This window comes from Elaeis guineensis, chromosome 12, assembly GCF_000442705.2.
Source record: "Elaeis guineensis isolate ETL-2024a chromosome 12, EG11, whole genome shotgun sequence".
Taxonomy (NCBI): Eukaryota; Viridiplantae; Streptophyta; class Magnoliopsida; order Arecales; family Arecaceae; genus Elaeis; species Elaeis guineensis.
Genome location: NC_026004.2, coordinates 28,857,381 through 28,868,620, shown reverse-complemented (window position 1 = coordinate 28,868,620; position 11,240 = coordinate 28,857,381). Strand labels below are relative to the sequence as shown.

Here is an 11,240-nt window from a genome sequence, read left to right as displayed (position 1 = left end):
ACAAGATTATGCTCACCCAAGTCCATGTATACCCATGACTTGACTCAATCTCATAATCTTGGACTTAATTTTAGCTCAAATATAAGTTAGCCCCTCAAGGCCCAAAATCTTTGGACCTCAAGATCCGAAAGGCTGACAGCCTTTCGTCCTAGGGCCCAAACTAGCCCTAGAAACCCCATGACCACTTCATGTGCTTTGGACCTTGGCTTTAGCCTTAGTCCCTTGAGCCTTGGGAGCACCACATAAGGCCCAACAGATCCTGAATCAGATTTTTTCCTTCAACTGGTATTAAAACCAGATTGAAATGCATAGTTGATTTATTTTTTGATATAAACATATTTGATATTTAATCAAATTTTTATGTTAGACATTAAATATGATTTAGACTTATTAATTAATTTTTTTTAATCTGATTTTGATCAGATTTCAAGAATCAAATCAATGGTTGATGATGGTTTGTTATAAATCTGTTATAATAATTTTTTTTTATTACAGATTTTTATTAGAATAATAACCTATTTATAATCTATTTTAAATTAATTTTTTATAAATTTTTTATGAAGTTATTTTAGATTGAAAGTTAGACTTAATTAAGATCTGAATTGGATCTATTTTGATAGATTTTTAGATATGATTTTAAACAAAATTCTGCACAATATGAAAATAGATCTAATCAAAATTTTATTTTTATACATTCATATATGTATCTAATTATTTTTCTATATGATTTCATATCTGAATTAAATATTTTATATGCTGTATAAATTTAGTTTTAGATTTAAAATAATGTATATTATATATAAATCTAATTAGATTAGACGTAAAATATGTATGTATGATCATGTTCATACTAGTGCATACCTAAATTTTGTTCATTACATATGTAGATGCAATTGATTTTAGAAGTTAGATTTTTGATCTTAGTAGTCTAGTATTCGGATTGGGATAATCACCAGGACATCCGATCATAAGAGCAAGTAGGGTTTAAAGATCTTCTCTTCTCATTCGATGGAGTGCTCTTATAGCGTATTGGGGTGCCATGTGATTATATCTCATGAAGAAGAAGAGTAAAAAAAAATTTAAAATTATTTTGATTATAAATATATTTAGATTAGATCTAAAATAATTTATGATTCATTAAAATTTTAATAAAGTAAATTTAGATATGAAAATTGATTTTAAGATCTAAATTATATATTGCATATCATGTAATATATAGTAATCTAAAAGTTTCTATGATGCATATAATGTACATATAAAATTTAGATCAAATTGATATATATTTAATTGTTAAACATAGATCTGAAAATTAGATTTTAAGATCCAAAAATTACATAGCATATGATATATGCTTCACTTGAAACTTTAGTAAAATAATTTTACAAACTGAAACATATATTTCATACACTTAATTTGAAATTAAGTTTAAAAGATTTAGATTTGAGAATTGAAGATCCTAAGGCACCACATAAACTATAGGAGCAATGGGTTAGTTTGAATCAGGTCATCTAACTAGATTAGATCTAGCATTAAAAATAAATATGAACTAATTAAAAAAATTAACTTAATCAAATCAAAAATTGAGTTAGATTAGGTCAGAATTTTTCTAAAGATCAACCTCAATAGTTGTAGCTTGATCTAGTCCATATTTTTGATCATATCAAATAGATCTGATTATGGCTCAATAATTTAGTCCGAGTCCTTTACTTGATCAAAAAGAAACTAATCAACAAATTAGTATTTAAGATAAGTATGACAATTCGGCTAGTGATTTTTAATTGGTAGTCTGCTTATCTGGCCATTTTGATGGTGTCTTAGGCAAGTCGAGGTAGACCCTCCCATCGATCTCACTTACTTGGCCAATTCAGTAGATTATGTTTTGATTAGATCACTAATTGATTTGAGTTGATCCATACCAATAAAATAAATCAGTGTGACTAATTCAGGTGTGTCTAGACCAATTTATCTCTAGTTTTCTTCATGACTAGGTAAAATCAGTGGAAGAATTTACGACTTGTCGGTTAATCTCTTCTCTTATTCTTAGATCATTAAATCAAATTAGTTTGACTGGTTTAAGTGCTCGTAGACCAGCTTGTCTCTAGTCCTCCTCATGATTTAATAAAATTAGTGGGAGGATTTAAGATTTGCCAGTCAATTTCTTCTTTATTTTTAAAATATAACTAAATTTTTTAAATTATTAGATCTTTAAAATGAAACAGTTATGGGGATAACTAGATCATAGCCTCCTATTAAATTGGATGATAATGGATCCATTAGCTTGATAATCATTAGAGGCACAAACACCTGGTGCTATCTGCTATTGGAATTATCATTCATAATATGATGACTAAGATATGACTTTTTGATGGATAGTCAGGTTGGCCGAACAAATTTGGACCTAATCATTCGTTAGTTAGATGATCTGAGTATGATCATATTAATGATTAGACCTAATCAGAACTTTCAGTGGAGGCCAAAGCCTACTGAAAAAGAACCTGTAGCAAAATCATTACTAGAAATTATTTAAAAAAATAATTAGTTAAGAATCTACCCATAGATGCATATGGGTTGGCCGAGCAAATTCAGATTTGTGTGTAGTCTGTGTGGATTCTAGTACCCACTAAGGAATTAAGGTAATTTCTCGAATTGAAGGTAGAGGCTACCAATTCATATAAAATAGTGGTTGAATCTTTAGACTAAAGTCTTAGTCTTTATACTTAATTAATTCATATACTAATAGGTCTTAATATTTTTCTTTCAGTTATGGCTAGTCTTTGTCGCTCCGCTCACTGTTGGTGAGTGACAAGCTTATGGGATCTAATTTCAATAATTGGTATCAAAAATTAAAAATTATTTTCGAACACGAGAAGATTCTATATATGATTACGAATTCAGCACTTGAAGTACCAATTTTCAATGCATGCACAACGATTAGAGATACTTATCAGAAGTGGCTCAATGATCATGCGACGATATGTTGCATAATGAGAGCTTCTATGAATGATAAATTTAATTGTAAGTTCAAAGAAGCTCAGTCAGAGAAAATTCTTCAAATATTGAACAAGTTCTTTGGCACCCTTGAGGATACATCCTCAGTGGGCTGTTGGTCCTCTGAAAGAGGAAGAAAATGCAAGGTATAGAAAAATCATGCTGGAACTAAGCAGTCTAAGGCAGACCTAAACAGGCCTAGGAAGAGAAATAAATAAATAGTTGTTGATCAAGGTGCTTATATGATAACACCTTGTAATTTCTCTATCTGTGATTCTACTATATGGGTATTGAATACTGGAAGTCCGATTCATATCTGCAATTCGTTGTGAGGACTTTCGACTAGTAGAAAATTTAAGAATAGTAAACGATTCTTGAATGTTGGAGATGGAAGGACTATTCCAGTTTCAGCTATAAGAAAGGTTCAGCTTGTTCTTAATTCAAATGCTATTATGTTAGATGATTGTTGTTACTATCCATCTTTCCTTATGAATGTTATTTTCATAGGCCTTTTGGCCAAGGATGGCTTTACTTTTTCAGTAAAGAAAAATTTTTATGATATTATTGTGAATGGTATTTCAATTATCCGTAGATAATTAAAAGGTGATATTTATATTTTATTACAGTCTGTTAATGTAATGTACACACCGAACAAACACTCTAAAATAGATAATATTACGGATGTCTACATTTGGCATTGTAGGCTCAATCATATAAATAAGAATATGATGAATAGATTAAATAAAGAAAAAATTTTCGAAGTCAATGATTGTGAATCATTACCGACCTGTGAATCCTGTCTTCTTGAAAAGATAATCAAGTCACTCTTTACTGAAAAGGATGAACGAGTTAGTGATATTCTGAGTCTAGTACATATTGATGTATATGGATCCATGAACATGAGTGCCAGAGGAGGATATTACTATTTCATTATATTTAATGATAATTTATCAAGATATGGGTATATTTACCATATGAAGCATAAGTCTGAATCATTTAAAATATTTAAATGATTCCATAATGAGGTAGAAAAATAAACTGAAAAGAGTATTAAAACTCTTCGATTAGACCGAAGAGGTGAATATCTTTTTAATAAAATTTTGATATATCTAAAAGAGAATGAAATTCTCTCTCAATGGATCCCTCTTAGGATTCTACAATATAATGGGATGTTTGAGAGGAGGAATTGAATTTTGTTAGACATTTTTTGGTCCATGATACGGTTTGCAAGTCTGTCAGCCTTCTTTTGGGATTATGCTCTTGAGACTGCTGGTCACGTTTTGAATAGGGTTCAAAGTAAATCAGTCACAAAAATATCATATGAGATATGGACTGGGCATAGGTCGATACTCTCTTACCTTAGGATTTGGGACTGTCCGACTTATGTCAAATATTTACAGACCGATAAGCTTAGACTCTAGTCTGATAAGTGTTATTTTGTTGGATACTCAAAAAAAATTAAGAGATATTACTTATACTTTACTGAAGAACAAAAGGTGTTCTCAGCAATAAGGCATTCCTTTTAGAAAAAGAGTTCCTTAGTAAAGAAATTGATGCCACTAAGGCTGAACTTGATGAAGTTCGATCGATAGAAGAGCTGACACAAACAACTGTACCTATAAAACTAGATTTGATTAGATCAAATTTGAAGTCCGTTATAGAGGTACCCTTGAGGAGATCCGATAGAATACCACATCAATCAGATAGACACTATAATTTTTTGATTCAGGACAGTGATCTTGTTGAACTTGATGAGAACAATGAGGAGCCGATCATCTACATAGATGCCATGTAGAGATTTGACTCTGATAAATGGCTTGAAGTCATAAAATTCAAAATAGATTCCATGAAGGTCAACGATGTATGGACACTCATTGATCCATTCGAAGGGGTAAAACCATAGGATATAAGTGAATTTTCAAAAAGAAAAAAGGCACAGATAGAAAGTTGGAGATCTATAAAGTCCATCTGATTGTCAAGAGATATCATCAACATTATAGTATTGACTATGATGAGATATTTTCTCCTATGGTAATGCTCAAGTCCATTCAGGTTATGCTTACGATAGTGGCATATTTTGATTATGAAATCTGACAAATGGATATCAAAATCGCTTTCCTAAATAAAGAGCTGGAAGAAGAGGTGTATATGATATAATCTGAAGGATTCACATCCACAAATGAGTCAAAGGTATGCAGATTTCAGAGATCCATTTATAGATTGAAGCAGACATCTCGGAGTTGGAATATGCATTTTGATAAGATGATCAAAATGTATGGCTTTCTTAAGAATGAAAAAAAATTCTGTGTATACAAATAGGCTAATGGGTCAGTAGTCATATTTTTTTTATATATAGATGATATTCTCTTAATTGAAAATAACATCTCTGCATTATAGAAAATAAAAGTCTAGCTGTCTTCATAGTTCTCTATAAAGAATTTGAGAGAAGCAACTATATCTTAAGGATGAAGATCTATAAGAATAGATCTAAAAGACTACTTGGATTATTTCAATCCACGTACATCGATATCATGCTGAAATAGTTCAACATGAAAAATTTTAAGAAAAGCTATCCTTCAATAGGCCATGAAATTACTCTCTCTAAGAAGGATTGTCCGACAACCTCATAATAGAGAAAGCGTATGAGTAAGATCCCATATGCTTCAGCAGTGGGGTCTATCATATATGCTATGACATATACGAGATCGAATATAGCATACTCACTAAGGATAGTGAGTAGGTACTAGTCTGATTCGGATGAAAATCATTGGAAGGTTGTAAAGAAATTCTGAAGTATTTAAGAAATACTAAGGACTAATGACTTATATATGGAGACACTGACTTGAAACTTGTAAGATATACTGATTTTAGTTTTCAATCAGACTATAATGATAATAAAAATATATCAAAATATGTATTTATTCTAAATGGAGGAGCAATCTGGTCGAAAAGTTTCAAGCAGCACACCTTAGCCAATTCAATATGCGAGGTGGAGTACATTGCGCATCCGATGCTACTAAGGAAGCGATTTGATTATAAAAATTTATCAACGAGTTTGAAGTGGCATCCTCTATTGATGGTCTTATTCTACTGTACTATGACAGCACCAGAGCTATAGCTCAAGCGAAAGAACTAAAGCTCCATTAGAGAATCAAGTATATTCTGCATCGCTATCACCTTATCTGGAAGATCATGGATCGAGAAGATGTCGACCTTCAAAAGATTGATAGAAAAGAGAACTTGGCTGATTTATTTACTAAAACCCTTGAAATTAAAAAGTTCGATGAACATACATGGAAGATGGGTATTAGATACTATACCGATTGGCTTTAGTCCAAGTGAGAGTTGTTACAAAATATATCTTAAAGTTAATTATTTGGATAATTATACTCTTTATAATTTATATATGAATTATAAATTAATAAAAATTATTTGATATTTTCCATCATAAATTGTACATCTTTCTTATTAAAACTCTTGTATTGTGATGAGGTCCTTAGAACTATAAAGTAATCGATAAAGGAGGATTTATCGAATAATTCTTAAATCATGTTCGTGACTAAATGATACGTCATTAAAGGATGATCACATTTATCGAGTATAGATCGTTGTGTGTCATATAGATTGATTATCCTCATAATCAAAAAATACAAAAATACTGGTGTAGCATATAGGTGAGATGTAAAAGTACATCGTCACTAAATAAATGACTCACTTATGGAGCGCTCTACTGTCAAGGACAGCTCACGAATGGTATGGGCATGTGTCTCTCAGATCTGAGATCACCATGATGGCTTGCAAGTAACTTACTATACTTTAATAATAGACTATCTACATTTCTAATATAGTGACGGAAGGCTATTGGGTACAATCAAGTACTTACGAAGTCTGTGTATGGATCGAAATGGGATTGATCCCTTCGGATTATAAGAGACAATACATCACTGTATTTCAATTTAATAAAATCTCAATCAGGATATCCATGTGATAGATTTGAAAGGTTGAAATATAATATGGATGACTCTTTCAGGATTGACAGTTAAACACTAGGTCATCTTAAGCATTCAAAATCAAAGGGATGAATTATGCGATAACCATGTTTCAAGTTTCGTGATATTGCTTTACAAATATTCGATCTATCCGAATGTCAGAAATCATTACTAGATGGTAACTTTGATTAGTATAAAAAATAGTTTCTGTACTACCGATTTAGTGTTCGAACCTATGGAATCGCACACAAAGTCGGACAAAGTAGAAAAAAATTAAGCTAATATCTATATGTTCAATTTTAAAGTACATGACTTGATTGAACAAATAGATTAGCTTAATTGAGAATTAAGTTAAGAGTCATACGAAATTAAACAGTTATTTATATCTAGCTAGCATTGGATATGAGGTACATGTTTGATTTCGAAGATGATAATGATCTAATCAATGATCCAATGGATTCATGAGAGATTGAATTCAAGTGCTAATTAATTTTAGATTAGATCTAATTTAATTAGACTTGATTAGGTTAAAAATTTAGGTTAGACTTGGACCAAAATCCTACTTAGATTAGGATTGATAGCCTCTTTGAGTTTGGTTCGAATCCGGTTCGAATCAGGTTCAAATTGGACTCAGATTGGACCCAGATTAGATATGATCCATAGAGTCTCAAATACCTAGGACTCTCTCTCATGTGTGGCCGACTAAGAGGAGATGGGGTGCTAATTTTTTTTGCCTTTACGCGTGCGTGAAAAGTGTTCATGCGATGGATGGGGCGCTCTCCTTTCTCCACTCGGCTTCCTAGTTGGATTAGTTTGTAACTAATTCTCTTGGATAAAGATTAATTCAAATCATATTTGAACTAGAAGTTCTAATAAATTTAGGACATGATCAGATGGGACGTTAACAACTATTTGAGGGAACTAAAACTATCGCTGGTTTTGGTCTTTTGTGCGATAAAGAATAAAACACTATGAGTTAAGACCTAGTTTTGTGCGACAAATAAAATAAGGGGGGCACTCTTATTGGCGTGGGTTCTTGGCATCTTCTTTTTTGGGTGTGAAGAAAACCTCCCTAGCATCCAGCCGTGAGATTGGATCTCAGCGGCTTCTCCCTTTCTGCCCTTCTGAAAGATCAATGTTCCAAAGATCATCTCTCTTCCCTACAGAGCTTGGCGTGCATGCAAAGTAAAGGGTTTGTGCTTTCAGACCTCACGAGGTGTCAGATTCAAGCAACCCTTGAGGATTTTGATCTTTATTCCACTGCATTTCAGATAAAGATAAATGTTATGTTAACCTTTAAAATAGAAAAATTTTCAGAGCATCTTGGTGATCCAATCTTGAATCGAATTTTTTCCTTCATGGGTCACCCTTGGCATTGGTGTCATTCAACACCATTAGCCCCATAGGGCCAAAAATAGCATGCCAACATTCCTTTTTCAAAGGGGATGATCTGGTGTTGAATTTAACCATATACCATATAAATTAACAATGTTGAATTAACTATGTATGATTTTAATTTAACTATGTGCAGTATTCAATTAACTGTATGCGGGATTTAATTAATTATGTGCAGTATTCAATTAATTATATACAGGCTTCATTTAAGTATGCATAGAGTTCAATTAACTGTGTGTAGAATTTATATAACTATGTACCATATTAGTTGTATATGATATTAATTTAACTATATGCAGTATTCATATAATTGTGTACGATGTTAATTTAATTGTATATGATATTCATTTAACAGTATACCATATTAGTTTAACTGTGTACCATATTTAGTTAACTGTATACCATATTCGTTTAACTATATACCATATAAATTTAACTATGTGCAATCTTAATAAAGTCCACATATTACATTATATAATGGCAGTAAATTTAGTAAGGTAAAATATAAAATCTACCATGAGAAAAAATATATATATAAGTTCATGTCAAAAATAATTAAATAACTGAAAAAAGATACATATTGTTTGATTTTACAAGTTCATAACAAATTATACTTTTGCAACATTCAATCTTTCTACTCCTTAGAAAAAAAAATCCAATCCTATATGTTATTCAATAGCCTTGTTACAAGTCCTTCTATTGTGTCCTTCTTTCCCGCATTGCCCACATGTTATATTTCTTGATAAATCCATCTGTGGGAGCTCTTTTCTTTTTTCTAGGCCTGTCAGGATGAGTCTTCATAATAGGAGATAAAATATGTGTCTCATCTGATGTATTTTGGCTTAACTCAATATCAAGAATTGAATTGATACATTCTGTATATACTGCTTTATACATGTCAACTTTGAAACAATTATCAGTGAAGTGATACAAAGATCTACCAGCCTTCTCAATGCATGCATATGCATGCTTACATGGCATCCGAAAGATTCATCATTCGCCACAAGAGCAAATACATTCCTGTAGATCAACCTTATATGGGTACTTTATATCATGTACATCATAAATCATGATGCTCGATGTAAAGATGGATAACCTTCGACCTTCTTCTGCAACATCTTTTCTGGATCAGGGCAAAGATGGGTTTGCATATTGTAACCTCGAATTCGTTGATCGTGCATTAATTCCATTATCTGGAGTTTTATATGATCAACCATCTAAGGAATGGAAAGATGTCGAGCCTCCAAAATCTAACTATTGAAACACTCTGCCAATTAGATGTCATAATACCCCAACGCGGATCTGGAAAGACTGCATTTGCCCAATGCTCCAGCTTTGCATGCATCATAAAATTACTTGTGCTTGGAGCTGCTGCTATAAGTTTGCTGATTAGTTTTTGAAAATTGTTCAGGTTTGGAGTATATACAGCAGCATTTAATAAATCAAGCAATCTCTTCCTTTCAGTTGCATAATAATGGACAAGCACCTGCATGTACAATAATGAAGGATAACAATGACTTAATAAACCTAGATATTTTGAAGATCTAACTTAAAAATTTAGAAGAATATGATGCATACCTAATTTTTATAATTATCTTTGACATGACGAATGCAATATGAGTGGTAGCTACCAGCTAAGTATTTCGGCACTGCTTTTATAAGTCACTGATGTCATCTGTCATAATGGTAAAATGATGCCCATGATAGTCAATGCAAGACTCTAAGGCTTCTTTAATATCTGACAAAATCAGTCCCAATTGTCATCATTTTCTATATCAACAATAGCATATGCAATGGAAAACATATCATTATTTGCATCTTTGTCTGTAGCACCAAATAAAACTCCTCCATTCTTATGCTTAACAAATGTTCCATCCATGAATATCAGAGGTCTACGATCTTTTATGAAACCATTGATTGAGGCTTTAAATGAAATGAATAGATGTCTAAATCAATCTTCAATGGTTTCATACATTGCTATGCTGTTGGGGTTGGTCTGAAGAATGGCATCACAATAGCATCGTATCCTTTCATAAGAAACTGATCTCTCACCATAGATCTCCTTGATAGCAACCTTTTTTTTATACCATGCTTGATAATATGGCAATTCCACACCATATTCACAATGAATACCTTTTACATTATCAGCCGATCTATATAAAGGCATATCTTGAAGTTTCTCCTTGACAATATTTAAAACCCAGTGTTTCGAAGTCTTGGGATGATATTGATTTTGCAATCCTACTCTGCATGTATGTTTGTTGTTCATAATTTTAATTGCAAACCTATTTTGATTCTCAAGGTGAGAAGCATGAATGCACCATCCACATCCATTACATGCACACTCCAAAGTCATGCATATACGATCATTCTTGAAAAACATAAAATCTTTGCAATTTGCAATGTAAAACTTACAAATTATAGCATGAAAGATTTCAACATCCTTGAACTCTTGACTCACACCCTCTATGCAGCTCTTCCAAGTATCCGATATATTTCTTTGATTCGGTTCATCTTCAATTGGAGCTTTTGTTTCTTTGACAACTCGAATAAAATTATTCGAGCTAGCAAATGATGAAAAGCGAGATGAAGCAACTATTTGACCATTTTTGCAATAACTTGTATGTTCAGTATCATGGATTGGACCGCTAACCCTACAATATAAAAGGATTATTCTTTCATTATATTACCAATCAATTTTGAACTATTACATATATCATAAATACTATATTCATGTTGTAATTAGATATAAATGCATAAAACAACTAATTTAAAATAAAAAATATATATAATTTGTAATTAAATTCTGCATTACCTCATATTGATTACCACTTTAGGAGATCAGTCAAGGATACACTATTAGGAACT

The 11,240-nt window shown here is 31.8% G+C and overlaps 1 pseudogene; it reads right to left on the bottom strand.

The window, feature by feature from the left end:
• Positions 1–9,040: 9,040 nt before the first annotated feature.
• Positions 9,041–10,641, bottom strand: LOC140852841 (uncharacterized; annotated as a pseudogene).
• Positions 10,642–11,240: the final 599 nt, after the last annotated feature.